Genomic DNA, 16,911 nt, shown 5'->3' on the forward strand with positions numbered 1-16,911 from the left:
GGCCTTACACTGAAAAGATACTACTGCCTAAGGCTGTATAATCCCATCTCTAGAGCTGTGGCCAGGGAGGGTCTCTGGCAATGGGGTTCCAATGGAGCCATGAGGCCAGGGAGACAAGGGAGCTCAGCTGTTGCAGAAGCACAGAGTCTCTGCATGATTGGTCCTGGCCTGCCATAGATCCTGAGCAATCTGCCAGGTTTAGGGATGGCCCCTGTGTGACCTTTTCACTGAAGTGTAAGGGGTTTGCTGCAAGGAGATCCTAGCAGCATCTTCTTCCTTCAGAACCCCATCCCATGGACTTTGATATCTGGGCTATATTAGGCAGGGAAGGTTGTTAGATAAGATAAAATGGAAGCCATAAATTGAAGACTAAAATATACAGAACATAGCAACCTCCTTAAGTGGTTAAAAGGGGCCCACTTCCCATGTGCTCTCATCAGTCAGTTACTGCTCTAACTTCAGCTACCACACATGTGTTCATTTCTTCTGTTACAAGTACGGTTCTACCCTATCCATGTAATGGCTCACGTACCTAGTTAATAGTAATTTAGGAGTTTAACAATGAAGGCAGAGTAATAAAAAAGAAGGATGTTTTTAAAGGCAAGGTTTTATATATAAGTGACCTTTCCAGCTTTAAAGTAAAATTTGCTCCTGTGATCAGACCAAGCAGGATCAGAGGAGACATACATTCAATAACCTAATTTAAAATCTCCAGGAACCTGTTTCCAAGAACATCATCATCACTGAAGGCTGGAAGTGCCGTGGGTATAAAATGGGTCTGATGAGAACGTTATTTTGAAAAGTTGTGTTTTTCCCTCATCGAAACCAAGTGCACTTAGTAATTTCTATAAATGTTTAGAAAAATGACTCATAGAGCCTGAGAGATCCTGGGGTTAGACACTGCAGTGATAAGTGCATTAAAAAGGAATAGGAGGCCAGGTAGACAGTGTTCGGCAGTAGTTTTGAGACTTGGGCTGTGAATTTAAAATGACCTATATAACAAATTGCAGACTATACTTCGAGTGACAAAAACCATAGATTTTAAAATGAAGATTTGTTCCATGCTCAACAAGTAAAGTAAACCTTTGTGTAGGAAATGAAGTTGTGCCCTGCAGACTAACCACATAAATTGCACAACAGTCCTTCCAGAATGCACTTGACAAGAGGAAGTAATGTTAATTGAAATGTTTAATCATTCTGTAAATTATAATTATTCGCTTAATACTGTTACAGAAAGAAAAACAATAACAGTAATTAGTGGGACTGGTTTATGTAGTGACCTTTGCAATCCATAGCGATCACAGCTATTAGGTTTGTTTAAGTATAAATAAAAACTTGTTTTCAGTATTGGACTTTTTGCAAAAACTTAACACCCTTCTGTCCAGATATTGCAGCATCAGATTAAAGACCATGCTAATGTCCAGTTATTGATTTTATTTTAGTGTCTTTGAAAAAAATGTATGTCATGTAAGGATAGGATTTTTCCCAATACACCAGCAGGGGCAGTGGAAAAACAAATAATATTCAGTTTTGATTTGTAAACTTGCAACATTTTTATCAGCTCTCGCTCTTAAAAAATGAATCTGATGCATTCTGGGATAACTAGAGTAAATTAGGAAGTGCAAATGAATGGCATGAAATCAGATTTCTCTTTTAAGCAGGCCATTTTCTCCAAATATTGTTGCAACTTCCTCCATGTGTTTTTATAATAGCAGTGGTTTGATCTAGAAGGCTTCTTGTTCTAATGACTAAGGTGTCAAATAGAGAGGGGGGATGGTCTTGTGTGTAAAGCATTGGGCTCGGACTGAAGAGATTGGAGTGCATTCGCTGGCTCTGCCAGAGACTTCCTGTGTGACCTTGGGCGGGTCACTTAATCCCTCTGTGCCTCACTTCCCCATCTGTAAAATGGAAATAATAATACTGCCTTTCTCTCACCCTTTGTCTGTCTTGTATATTACTATGTATTTATGTAATGCCCAGTCCAGGGCCCCCCAATTTCAGCTGGGGCCTAGAGGCACTACTTATGTACAAATAGTGTTCATAAACTTGTATTCTTGCCTTTGTAGCTATGGACTTTGAATCGACCCAAGCAATAATCTGGACCAGTGGTTCTCAGACTGGGGCCGCCGCTTGTGTAGGGAAAGCCCCTGGTGGGCCGGGCCGGGCCGGTTTGTTTACCTGCCGGGTCTGTAGGTTCGGCCGATCGCGGCTCCCTCTGGCCGCGGTTCGCCGCTCCAGGTCAATGGGGGCTGCGGGAAGCAGTGGCCAGCAAATCCCTCGGCCCGCGCCACTTCCAGCAGCCCCCATTGGCCTGGAGTGGCGAACTGTGGCCAGTGGAAGCCGCGATCGGCCGAACCTGTGGACCCAGCAGGTAAACAAACCGGCGCGGCCCGCCAGGGGCTTTCCCTACACAAGCAGCGGCCCCAGTTTGAGAACCACTGATCTGGACTATTGAGCACCATCTGGGCTGCTCCAGTGCAGGGCTTGGGCTCATCTCCTTAAAAGCTTTGTTACAAATCATACCTACCTTTGCCGCTGAATAATTTTTCATTTAACAGCATTGCAAATCTTGAGATTTTTGCAGTCCCAACCTCTTCATGATTGCTCTTTTTTGACAGTCATTCCGGGAAATACGCATCATTACTCACCCTTCCTTGGTCTGTCTCACTGATTCCATTCTTGTAAGAGTACACAACGGTATCTCTGCAGCAATAACTCCGTCACCTGTTTGTATAAAGAGGGAAGCTTCCCATATTGAATGTTAATCCTTGCAAGTGAATGAAGCAAATTCAATGTGTTTACCTGCCATGACTTTGGGATTTTAAAGGTAAAGCCTCTTGGGATTAAACACTAGAAAAGTCATTGAATATAGTCTTCCAAGAAATAATGAGACTAAAATATATTTCTATTTAATGGACGTCGTCATGCCATACTTGTATCTCTTAGTCACCTAATTGCATTAATTGAACAAGTGGCAAACACATTAGTTTACGAATATGATTATCCTGTTTGCAAGCCTCTATGCTTGACATTTTTGTTAATTTCTCCTACCTATGTACAAAAATAGCCTTTTAGTTCTACACAAGGATTCATTTTAAGGTGGCACTTATCATGTTAAGGTAATGGGTTTCCTTCTGCTTTTGCAAGCTAGTACATCTATTATTTCTCTGACACTTTAGTGGTGTACTCTAGTAATTTCTTCCTATCTCTGCATTTCGTGTTTTGTCACAAACCTATCTTGTGATTCACCTATGCTGCAAAATATGTTTTCATAAATCCTTCGTGAACTGAATGAAGAATAAAGGTTAGCTTCTGATCCCTTTTACACCTGTGCAAAGCCAGAGAAATTCAAGCCAGCAGCATTACTCTTGGTTTACACTGGTGTAATCTGTTCCTAAATCTTTAACTTTGGCAAAAAGTTTTCTTTAGCTGCACTGGTAGTGAATGTCCATTTCAGTTGTCAATTGTGAGTGCAGCGGAGATGGCATGCTCAGCCCCTAGGATGAACGAAGTTAGTGACAGGTTTCAGAGTAGCAGCCATGTTAGTCTGTCTCCAGCACATCATCAAAGATCTACAACCTATCCTGAAAGATGATCCCTCACTCTCACAGATCTTGGGGGGGCAGGCAAGTCCTCGCTTACTGACAGTCCCCCAATCTGAAGCAAATACTCACCAGCAACCACACACCACACAACAAAAACACTAACCCAGGAACCTATCCTTGCAACAGAGCCCGATGCCAACTCTGTCCACGTATCTATTCAAGTGACACCATCATAGGACCTAATCACATCAGTCACGCCATCAGGGGCTCGTTCACCTGCACATCTACCAATGTGATATATGCCATCATGTGCCTGCAATGCCCCTCTGCCATGTACATTGGCCAAACTGGACAGTCTCTACACAAAAGAATAAAAGGACACAAATCTGACATCAGGAATCATAACATTCAAAAACCAGTAGGAGAACACTTCAGCCTCTCTGGTCACTCAGTAACAGACTTAAAGGTGGCAATTTTGCAACAGAAAAGCTTCAAAAACAGACTCCAACGAGAAACTGCTGCACTTGAATTAATATGCAAACTAGATACCATTAACTTTGGCTTGAATAGACTGGGAGTGGCTGGGTTAGGTTAACACAAACTGAATCTATTTCCCCATGTTAAGTATCCTCACACCTTTTTGTCAACTGAATGAAATGGGCCACCTTGATTATCACTACAAAACTTTTTTTTCTCCTGCTGATAATAGCTCATCTTAATTAATTAGCCTCTTAGAGTTGGCATGGCAACTTCCACCTTTTCATGTTCTCTGTATGTATAAATATCTTCTTACTGTATGTTCCATTCTATGCATCTGATGAAGTGGGCTATAGTCCACGAAAGCTTATGCTCAAATAAATTTGTTAGTCTCTAAGGTGCCACAAGTACTCCTGTTCTTTTTTGAAGTTAGTGACAGCATCTCTAGCCATCCCTTCCGATAGCCTTAAGAAGTGGCACTGCTCAGCTCTGGAGGGAGACACTTGCAACTCTTCTTGGCCCCAGGGAAGGTCAAGGGGAAACCAAAAGAATGAGAAAGCTGAGGGAAGGATTCTGGATGGTACCCCTCTGAGACATCCAGAATCCTTCCATCCATCCCCAATAGCTGTGCTGTGCTCCAGGATTGGTAATTACCACGACTGGCAGAGGGCCCTCTCCTGCAAAGTACTGAGTGGTCTTATTCTCATTAATTTCAATGGGAGTTGAAGGAGTGAAGAATTTTTCTTTCTTACAAGCTGTGAACACACAAACCTGGGAATAAAGTCTTGGAAGCAAATAACTGTGCTGCTGTTCCTGTTGAATCATGTGGCTCTGCCGCTAGCTGAGTTAGTCACCTGTCTAATCACAACAAATACTTCCTTTACCTGTGTATTTCAGGGGCATCAGGGGAAAATGCACTGTGCATGTCTCAGGATGTGGAAGAACGAGGCCATGACACTTTTTGGTGTCTTTTTGGAATAGGATATTATGCATGTTTAAAGCCATGGCACACTGAGCACTTTAATTAAAGGGAAAGTTAAGATGGAAGGGATATGCCAAAGTAGACTACTAGATAGTGCTGTTCATTGTCGCTGGCTGATCTGCAGCCCTGGTTTGGGAAGTGAGAGAGTGGCTGGCAGCAGGAAATCTAACCTGGGAAGGAAAAAAGAAAAATGTAGAGGATTAGTGAAGATATTGGAGGAGGGCAGCTGGGGTGTTCTATGTGACTGAGGAACTTTTCCTACATGGTTCCCAATCCTGCTGGAAAGGTATAACGAGTGGGGTTCCGCAGAGGTCTGTTTTGGGACCGGCTCTGTTCAATATCTTCATCAACGACTTAGATATTGGCATAGAAAGTACGCTTATTAAGTTTGCAGATGATACCAAACTGGGAGGGATTGCAACTGCTTTGGAGGATAGAGTCAAAATTCAAAATGATCTGGACAAATTGGAGAAATGGTCTGAGGTAAACAGGATGAAGTAATAAAGACAAATGCAAAGTGCTCCACTTAGGAAGGAACAATCAGTTTCACACATACAGAATGGGAAGAGGCTGTCTAGGAAGGAGTATGGCAGAAAGGGATCTAGGGGTTATAGTGGACCACAAGCTAAATATGAGTCAACAGTGTGATGCTGTTGCAAAAAAAGCAAACGTGATTCTGGGATGCATTAACAGGTGTGTTGTGAGCAAGACATGAGAAGTCATTCTTCCGTTCTACTCTGCGCTGGTTAGGCCTCAGCTGGAGTATTGTGTCCAGTTCTGGGCACCGCATTTCAAGAAAGATGTGGAGAAATTGGAGAGGGTCCAGAGAAGAGCAACAAGAATGATTAAAGGTCTAAAGAACATGACCTATGAAGGAAGGCTGAAAGAATTGGGTTTGTTTAGTTTGGAAAAGAGAAGACTGAGAGGGGACATGATAGCAGTTTTCACGTATCTAAAAGGGTGTCATAAGGAGGAGGGAGAAAACTTGTTCACCTTAGCCTCTAAGGATAGAACAAGAAGCAATGGGCTTAAACTGCAGCAAGGGAGGTTTAGGTTGGACATTAGGAAAAAGTTCCTAACTGTCAGGGTGGTTAAACATTGGAATAAACTGACTAGGAAGGCTGTGGAATCTCCATCTCTGGAGATATTTAAGAGTAGGTTAGATAAATGTCTATCAGGGATGGTCTAGACAGTATTTGGTCCTGCCATGAGGGCAGGGGACTGGACTCGATGACCTCTCAAGGTCCCTTCCAGTCCTAGAATCTATGAATCTATGGGGTATCTGGATAACTAAGACCGGTGTTGGTGATATGAGAATAAAGGGTGGAGGTGCTATAATTATATTATATAGACACATCCCCCCCATCCCTGGTGCTTAATAACAGCTTAGCTGGTTTTGTTGCAATTTTCAAATAAATAAGAAATAGTCTTCAGTCAGAAGCCAAGCCTGGAAAATTTTTAGACTGAAAGGCGAAAGCAGTAATTGGGAGCATATATGGTCCTTTTGGTGTGAGCAGACTCTTAATTAGCAATGTTGCTGTTCCATTCAGTACCACAAGGAGAATATGATGGAGCCAGATGATTGTAAAAAGTCGGGGAGGGGAGCACCCTGCCACGTTAGTTGAGAGGAGGAAGGTTATAGGCAGTGCTTCCAGAACTGTCAGCAAGGCATGTGGGATTCACATCCAGGGGGTTACCCGAAGAAGAAGAAGCAACTTAATTGTTTTATGGAAGTGTCTCATTGTCCTGTCTCTCCTGGAGGTGGCCTGTGCACCTCAATTACTAGCTGTTTAGCCCGTCTCTATGGGAGCTCAGCACAGATTGATAATCTGTTTCCCTCGAGCAGCTAATTGCAGATCCTCATTTTTGAAGAGGGGCTCTTCTGTGGCTAATTGCATACCTTGTCCCCTGGTGCTTCTTCTGTCCTCCCTGGAGCACCCTGTCACCATCTACTCTTGCTTTCATCTTGAGACCGAAGAGGTGTTCTATAGCACCTGTTGTAACCAGCATTTCCTTTGTTATGAAGACTTTTCCAGCTAATTATCCTGACCATGAAGGACAGATTTCCCCAGGATTGGTTTTCCTCCTTCCCTGTTTGATTCACATTCCCTCTTTCGAACAGCCACTGGGGTAGATTTCAGACCCTCTCTCTTTCCCACTGCTCCTTCCATCTGAACACACTCTTCATATAGATAATCCCAAGAGTTAGTGCATCAGTGGGTACACAGTTCTCATGAAACTGATGGCCCAGAACACAAGAATGGCGATCATCTCACAGTAATGGGACTCCCTGCAGTATATTCCACCCCCAGCCCCCACCAAAAAAAGTTTCCTTTTTATGCTAGGCTGCTGCCAAACAAAACTAAGGGCTTCCTGGGAGAGCACAGGACATATTATACTGCATCTGAACACAAAATAGCAGCAGAGTATGAGGTCTTTCCAGTTAAAAGTACAGTTCGCAGAAAACAAGCCATAACAGATGTGTGTTGCATACAGTAATGGTGAATTGATGCTGGTTTTTAAAACCCTGGGGATGCTGTATGTAAAGTAAACCCTGCTCTCAGCTGTGAATTCCCAGCTCCCATTGACCTGCCTGGAGGGTATGAGTGTGCATCTAAGCCCCAGAGTGCAGTCTCTTTCTCTTCTGCAGCCAGTGTCTCTGGAAATGATTTAAATTTCAAAAAGAGCATAATGCCATTTTGTTTCACATTGTCACAGAACTCTCTGCCAACATGCTGCCACTTCCAAAAGGAAAATGTTACAGTGAGGGGACATTAGGGTTACCATTCGTCCGGATTTACCCGGACATGTCCTCCTTTTTGTGCTAAAAATAGCGTCCGGGGGGAATTTGTAAAGCACTCACAATGTCCGGGATTTCCCCCCGGCAGAGCAGAGCGAGCGGCTGGGAGGGCTGCAGGGAAGTCCCGGGCTGGACTCAGGAGCAGCTGTAGAGGAGCCGGATCCGCCCTGCATTCTGAGCCGGCAGCTCCCTTGCAGCCCAGTCCGGCAGCACTGTGCAGGGCCAGGGACCGGGTTTTGTTGTGCAGGGCCAGGGACCGGGTTTTGTTGTGCTGGGGAGCTCAGCCACGTGTCTGGCTGGGCTGCACAGAGCCCAACACTCTGTTCTGAGCAGCAGGGTAAGGAGGTCAGGGGGCAGGAAGGTTCTGGAGGTGGCAGTCAAGAAACGGGGGGGGGCTTTTTGGGGGGAGTGGAGAAAGTTTTGGGCAGTCAGGGTACAGGTAGGGGGTAGGGTCCTGGGGGGCAGTTGGGGGGGTCTTAGGAGGGGGCAGTTAGGGGACAAGGAACAGGGAGTCTTAGGTGGGGGAGGGTTCTGGAGGGCAGTTAGGAGCAGGGGTCCCAGGAGGGGGCAGTCAGGGGACAAGGAGCAGGGGGGGAGTGTTTGGGAGTTCTGGGGGGGGGCTGTCAGGTGGCAGGGGTGGGGAGATGGATCGGAGCAGTCAGGGGACAGGGAGCAGAGGGGTTTAGATGGGTTGGGAGTTCTGGGGGGGGGCTGTCAGGGGGTGGGGAGTGGTTGGATGGGGCGTGGGAGTCCCAGGGGTCTGTCTGGGGGTGGGGGTGTGGATAAGGGTTGGGGCAGTCAGGGGACAAGAGGCAGGGAGGCTTAGATAGGGAGTGGAGTCCTGGGGGGCAGTTAGGGGCAGGGGTCCCAGGAGGGGGCAGTCAGGGGACAAGGAACGGGGGGAGGGTTGGGGGTTCTGGGGGGGCGGGAAGTGGGAGGGGCGGGGCTAGGGCGGGGCTCCTCCCGTCCTCTTTTTTTCTTGCTGAAATATGGTAACCCTAGGGGACATCAAATAAAGGGCCTTATCCTACAAGATGCTGAGTCGCCTTTGTCTCTTGCTAGAGACGATGGGCCCTCAGCATCTCCAAGGATTGTGCTAAATCTTTGACCTTGTGCAAGTCACTTAATTGCCAGTTGTCCCAGTTTTCCCAGACGTAGACTAAATCCCAGCTGAAGGAGCTCTGTCTCAGGCTGAATCTGCTGCGAAGAACCCAAATTATTACAGCAATTGAAAAGAGCAAGAATCCCAGCTATTCCGCCCATGCTAAATCCAAACTTTCCGGATTGTTGCACAGAACTGGGATAGTTTATTTGCAAACTGCTGCGTGTGCTCTTGAATTAAGGGCAGCTGAGTGACTGGTAGGAGGTGCTGATTCCAGAACGGCTGACACAGGCCACCTTGTGCCCTGAGATGCCCCTACCCCCATTAACAATAATGGAACCATGTGCAGCAGTCAGAGGGCAGAGTTTGGATCTTCGACTGGCCAGGGACAGGTAAAGTGAAACCGTTCATGCAGATCTCGAATGTTTATGGAAACATCCCTGGGGAAAGAGTGTCTGTTTAAATGATAACAAAAAGGCAGGGAGGGGAGATAAACCTGAGGTTGAGGAGAGAGGATTTGTGTCACTTTTGGCCACCAGGATCAGAGCTGAGAAACTAAGGCCATGTCTACACTACAAAATTATGTCCACCTAAGTTATGCTGGCACACACCTGCAGCAGTAATTAAACCACTTTTGTGTGTCCACATTATGCTCCTTGTGTAGACAGTGTGCATCCTCACTAGCAGCACTTGCATCAGTGCAGAGAGCCATGCACCAAAGGTAGCTATCCCAGGCCTGGTCTACACTGGGGGGCGGGGAGTCATGCGGGGAGAGGAGTTGATCAAAAAGTTACGCAACTTCAGCTATGTGAATAACATATCTGAAGTCGACATACTTAGATCTACTCACCGCGGTGTCTTCACTGCGGTAGGTCGACTGCTGACGCTCCCCCATCGACTCTGCCTGCGTTTCTTGCTCTGGTGGAATACCGGCGTCAACGGGAGAGCGCTCGGCAGTCAATTTATCACGTCTTCACTAGACGCGATAAATCGACCCCTGCTGGATCGATTGCTCCGGAGGTAAGTGTAGACATGCCCCCATTGTGCAACTCGCCACCATCTAGCACAGGGTGTTTTGTGAAGGTTTTGCAAAGCCTCGTGGGGCCAAACAAGTCACACAGGGGTGACTGGGAACATGATTCCAATGTCCCATAATGCCTTGTTCTCCATCCCATAATGTCATCTACATCCCATAATTTTTCACACCTCTTTTCAAAAATCCTCACAAACTCGCATGTTCCTCCTCACTGTCTGCTACCTGTGTCAGAAGCCTGGATCCTACACAGCTCTGCACTATTGTGATGAGTGTGTGAGCACAGAGCATCTGATCCTGCAGTATTTACAGAGCCGCTAGAGGAATCACAGGGAATATGACGATTCCTTGGAAGCTATTACTATGGGACATTAGAAACAATTTACAGTTGTTGGCAGCATTCACAGAGCAGCTGCAGATGGTGGAGCGCCAGTTCTGGGCCTGAGAAACAAGCACTGACTGGTGGGATTGCATCATAATGCAGGTTTGGGATGACGAGCAGTGATTGCAGAACTTTCAGATGCACAAGGCCACGTTCCTGGATCTGAGCGCTGAGCTCGCCCCAGCCCTCCAGCAAAGCTGCACCAAAATGAGATTTGCACTAACAGTGGAGAAGCGAATGGTGATGGCTCTGTGGAAACTTGCAACGCCTGATTGCTACCAATCAGTTGGGAATCAATTTGGAGTTGGGTAATCCACTGTGGAGGTTGTTGTGATGCAAGGCCATTAATTGCTTCCTGCTACGAAGGACTGTGACTCTGGGCAACATGCCAGATATAGTGGATGGATTTGTCGCAATGGGTTTCCCAAACTGCAGAGGGGCAATAGATGGCACACACATCCCTATTTTGCCACCAGACCACCTTGCCACAGAGTACATCAACAGAAAGGGCTACTTTTCTATGGTATTGCAAGTGCTGGTGGATCACCGGGGATGCTTCATTGACATCAATGCGGGCTGGTCAGGGAAGATGCATGACATGTGCATCTATACGAACATAGAACTGTTCAGAGAGCTGAAAGCAGAGACTTTCTTTCCAGACTGGTGTATTACCACTGGGGATGTTGAAATGCCAATAGTGATCATGGGAGATTCGGGCTACCCCTTACTCCTATGGCTCATAAAGCCAGCCACCTTGACAGCACCAAGGAGTGCTTCAACTACAGGCTCAGAAGATGCAGCATTGCAGTTGAATGTGCCTTTGGACGTTTGAAAGGTCGCTGGCACTGTCTACTCATGAGATTGGACCTCCCAGTGGTTATAGCTTCCTGCTGTGTCCTGCATAATATCTGTGAAGCAAAGGGGGAAAAGTTTCTGCTGGGTGAAGGGCGGAGGTGATACGACTCTGCTGATTTTGAGCAGCTGGATACCAGGGCTATAAGAAGAACTTAGGAAGATAGTGCATAGGCATGAGTACATGCAGATAGGTCAACTGAACTGAATACTGGCTCCGTTTTCCACAGACAGTGGTGATTTTAGCTGATATCTCACTCCTGAGGGTAACGGGGGCTGAAAGGAAACAGGCATCTGGCTGCAGACCGGAGCTGTTTGCTGCAAGCCTGTGTACTGCAATTGTGCCTGCTGAAGTAATCGTTGAGTAGCGTGGGAAAGTGTCCTACCGCAGTGGAAGAAATAAGGCAGCCCCGCCCAAAAACCTGGGCAGAGAATTGCAGACTCGCTGCACAAAAATTTCCTTGAGGATTTATGGGACACTCCAGTGCACGTAAACAAACTGTTCTGCAGGGCCTCTGCTTAACTCTACAGGGGAATGAGAAGCAGATAGCAACTCTACCTCTCCTGGTTGTTTCTCTACCTCTTCCAGCGCAAGTAAAAAAGAGTAAATCAACGGATGTGCCCTGCTACTTTGGGGATTCCATCCCTGCAATTTCAAAGCAAACTGCATACTGACTAGAGGTTCCTTCCCCATCATCAGGCTCACCTGTGCTGGACTTTCAGGACTGTCCAGGAGTCAAAAACAGGTCCTGGCTCACTGCCCTGTTGGATCCGCCAGTTGGCTGTCCCCCATACTCCTCCTCCTCCACTTCCACCTCGCTGTTCATGGCAGGGGCCTGTGACTCGTGCTCCCCTGAGGTATCCACCGGACTCTTGGAGGTGGTGGTGGCATCTCCATCGAGGATGGCATGCAGCTCTTTGTAAAAGCAAGTCAGCGTGCACACCAGAGTGATTGTTGGCCTTTCTTGCTTTCTGGTACACCTGCTGGAACTCCTTGCCTTTCACGCAGCGCTGCTACTGGTCTCTCTTGTAGCCCCCCTTCTCCATACTCTGAGCATTCTTCTCATAGATATTGACATTTCTATGGCTGGATCAGAGCTGTGCTTGCACAGCCTCTTCTCCCCACCTCCCACGTAGTCCAGGCAGGAGTGTGTCTGCAGCGTGTAGTCGACATGGTCAGCTGGGCAGTTGCTAGGCATGCTCAAGAGCTGCTAGATAAGCTCTGCACACCGGGAAACCAGGAAATGGAATTTCAAAAATTTGTGGGGCTTTAAAGGGGAGGGGCATGTACCTGGCCGCAGGGCAGCAGATTTCAAAACGGTGACCGGAGTAGTCAAGGTGGGGCCTTGTGGGATACCTCCTGGAGGCCACTAAAGATGATGTAAGTAACACAGTGTCTACACTAACACTGCATTGGCCCAACTATGTTGACTTAAATGCGACACCTCTTGCAGAGGTGGAGTTAAGTTGGCATCACATTAAGTTACATCCGTGGGAGTGAAATTTTAGTGTGGACACTTACAGAGTTAGGTTGACGAAAGCAGCCTTGCATTGCCATAACACTGTAGTGTACACCAGGCTCAACATGTGCCTTTGCACAGAACTTCCCACCTGCAGAGCACTTCATTTCCAGCGACATCCATACTCACCGCTCCCCAGTGACTTTTAATGAAGGGCCAACTGCAGCCCAAAGCGGCGAGAGGATCGTTCCCTCTGGATCCATGTGTGGAGGGAACACACCAACTCTGGATCTCTCCCTGTCTGTGTAGCTGCCTCCTTGACGTCAGCTGCTCCCCTTCCTGGGATCCTGCCTGCGGAGGGCTCTCCATGAGGTCCAGTGTCTGCACGAGGAGACGGGAGAGGACAAAGTGGCTGGGGAAGGGAGAGCATTGAACACACTCATTCACCCCTATCGACTTGGCAGGGGATCTGCTCTGGGCCAGGGGCTGTCCTTACGGCTGCGTGGAGGGTGCCTCCATGCTTAGCCCCCCATGTACAGAGGATTTGAGGAGCAGTGACTCACAGGGGAAGCCCTTTAACTGGGATGATGGTTAAACTTAGCCTCGTCTGGAAAGCCTGTTCCCTATTTAGTGCCTCTCTTTAAACCCCAGGGCCTGCCCTCTTTTCTTTCATGGGCTGTGTGGACTGGCTCTCTGTTGTGCTGATCGTTGGCTGGCTTGTTTGAAATCTGGACGAGGCTTCCCTTGCACTGTGAATGAGGTGGAAATATTAAGAATCTGGGAAAATGGAGGGAGAGGAATCCAGCCATTAATTAAAAGCTCTGAAGTCTGAATAATACAAAGATACCAAGTTAAAAGCTCTGTTGTCATGACAACGTCGCCCCCAGATGCTCTTGGATGAGTCACGCTCCCTTTACTGCTCTACTTATGTTCAAAAGCTGCTTGCATATGTATGTGATGGGAGCTAATCTCCCAGCTCGACTGTCTACAGTGAGCACAGGCTTCACTGAACCAGAGGGAGAAAAAGAGAAAATATGGCTGAGATCTGGAATAATTATACTGGAAACAAACGGATGGCTGGTAACTGAATTTAGTCTGACAGGGTAAGATACCGGGCAACGCAATCTAGTGGAATGGGGTTTCAGAGAGCTGGCTTGTGTTCACAGATTTCTATCAGTGACTCACTGTGTGAATTGGAACAAATTATTAAACCTCTCTATGCCTCAGTTTCCCCATCTGTACTATGGGAGGAGTATGGTACTAACCTTTGTGAAACACTTTGAACTCTGATGAATAGTGCTACACAAGTGCAAAGCATTAGTATTTATTAATGATCTAGGAATGCCTGGAATCGTGTGACCCGATGCCTGTATCAGCCAATCACACGCCCAAAATGGGGAGTACAACAAGGAGTCACCTCCTCTTCTAGGGCATTTTTAAAAAAAAATGTGTTTGATCTTACAAGGATATAGCCCTCATCAGGCTGTGTTCTAGGGATCGATGACCAGCTGGAGTTGGTGGTTTCCATCCATTCCTCCAAACCAGCTCTTAATCCCCAGAAAATGCACTCAGTTGTTACTGCTTCATTCAATAGCTGGACTTGATACAGGAAAGGCAAGAGGGAATATTTCCAGACCTGTCTAACAGGTTGTTGCACCTGTTAGAAAACAGCAGGCTGAGCTTAAAACCGGGTCCCCATTTCTGTCCAATGTCTCCCCCCGCCCCTCATTAACTCATAATGACACATTCTGTAATCCTGCCCGGGCTGCTGCTTTCTCCTGCAGAATGTACGACCAGCCCCCACCTACCAAACGCCACTCCCAGCTGCCCCGAGAAATCATTTCTTGAGAGCCCAGAGAACTGTAGATTGCTTGATGCTAGACTGGACACCAACCCCAGCACTTATTTCAAAGTTGGCTGTTCACTAAATGTGCTGATCTGATTCCTTCCCAGTTTCCCTTTCCAATAAGGAGACATTAATTAATGCTAGGTGGCAGTGAAACTCCAAGGGGATTCCATGTGAATGGATCCCAGGGGCTCTCGTCACCATTTATCCTGTGACAATGAATAGCAGAGAACAAGCAGTGATTGGGTGCTCATTTGGGTTTCCCCTTGCAGTCAATGAACATGGTAAGATTCACATGCAGCCTGGTAACAGGAAATCCATGCACGCTGCTCTGCTCTAGCAGCAGGAAGGGTTTATTTTAAACCCTTAAGAAGAGGTGCAGTAGGCCAGGGCACTATTAGCCTCCATGGCTCTGGGATCTGATCCAACACACTTTGTAATCAATTGAAAGGCTCCCACTGACTTCAGTGGTCATTAGATCACCAGCCTCTATGCAGATGCCCAGCACTGCAGGTTGGCAGGGGGATTCTATCTCCCCCAAACTCTGCTGTGTCTTGGGGATGAGATTTTTACCCTCAGGGTCCCATCCAGCAGTTAAACCTGATTTGGACAAAAACTCCCTTTGGCTTCAGTGGAAATTTGCCCAGTTTAGAATGGCAGGATCAGCCCGTCAAAAGAGTCAAACTTTTCTTGCAAATTTGTTAGCAGGCTGAGCCCTCGCTTACCTAGGATGGAATGTTTAAACTCACATTAAACATCCTGAAAACAAGAGCAGTTGGTTGTTCGACAAAACCTAAGTGAGACGGCTACAAACAGCATCGCTGTGACCCAAATGGTCAGAACTGCAGACGCTTACAAATCCAGATACGTGCATGCATACTTACAGCAAGCGTAATGGTCGCAATTATGTATACAAAGCATGACTTAGATGGATCAGCTGACCATTGATTTTGAATGGCAGATAACTGGACATTTGCCTATGCAGCAATTGTGTGCACAGAATCAGGGACTGAGCAGTTTTGTAAATTGTGGTCCTATAATTGCAAACTATGGACCTGATCCTGTCTTCCTTGGGTACCTGAAACTCTGAGGCCTCAATCCGGCAGAGCAGTAAGCACTGAAGTGGGAGTTTAACATTAAGCTTGTGGATATTCCCCCTGAAGTCAATGGGACTACGTATGATGTTAACACTAAGCATGTGCAGGATTGTGCCCCGACTGATTTCAGGGGAGTGCAGGATCGTGCCCTCTAACTCCTGATCAAGGACAGTGTTTGCATTACACAGCGATTAAAACAACGTTCACGGACTTACTCATTTAATTAAGAAGTCAGAGTGAGAGGAGCAAAAGAATGAGACTCCCATGTTATTAGAGACAACCTACAATTTTTCACGTGAACGCAGCGGCGGCTCCAGGCACCAGCGCTCCAAGCGCATGCCTGGGGCGGCAAGCCGCGGGGGACACCCTGTCGGTCCCTACGAGGGTGGCAATCAGGCAGCCTTTGGCGGCATGCCTGCAGGAGGTCTGCCGCGGATTCAATGGCAATTCAGTGGCGGGTACGCTGAAGCCGCGGGACCGGCGGATCTCCCGCAGGCATGCCGCCGAATCCGCGGGACCGGGGACCTCCCGCAGGCGTGCCGCCAAAAGCCGCCTGCCTGCCGTGCTTGGGGCGGCAAAAAAGCTAAAGCCGTCCCTGCGTGAACACTCCACTAAAATTACAGTATACCATGCAAACATCTGCTTAGAGACTAAGCACAATTGTGAACTTTCCATTAATAACTGTCAAACTGCTTTTAAGACTATGGCTATAACATACGGACGCCAATACATGATGACATTGGAATTAAAACTTATCACCATTTTGGTTTTCATTCATCTGCATAGATTGCACTGTAGAAATAATCTTTCAAAAGATGTACCCTCCCAGTCTTTGTGATGGCCACCTGTAACGGGGCGGGACACGTAGCATAACCTCCCATCGCTTTTCGTTCTAGATTTGTGCCGGATGTTGGGTACTTTTGTCTGACTTGCTTATGCATATCAGACTTTCATTCTCTTGTATGATCCACTGCATCAGGTCTTCCACATTAGTGCTGATTTGTGATGCAAACATGACATACAGGGACAAATTCAGAGCTGGAGTAACTGGGTACAATTCCATTGAGTTCATTGGAGTGCTGCTTAAGTACACCAGAATGCAATCTGGTCCAGGGTCTCTCCCAGTATACATACTGTGTCACTCGAAATGCACGACAGAGCCAGTGGATCAAAAGGAAAGCTTATTACAGTAGTTACTCTCAATTACACTTCCTAATACACCCTGCACCCTACAGCAAACTGGGACGCTCAGCAATAATCGTTGAGTAAATTATTTAGAAGGTGATTATTTTTGAGCAGATCTCCCTTACTTTCTGAAGTTTGGGCTGTTCCTAG

Source organism: Chrysemys picta, chromosome 10 (assembly GCF_011386835.1).
Source record: "Chrysemys picta bellii isolate R12L10 chromosome 10, ASM1138683v2, whole genome shotgun sequence".
Taxonomy (NCBI): Eukaryota; Metazoa; Chordata; order Testudines; family Emydidae; genus Chrysemys; species Chrysemys picta.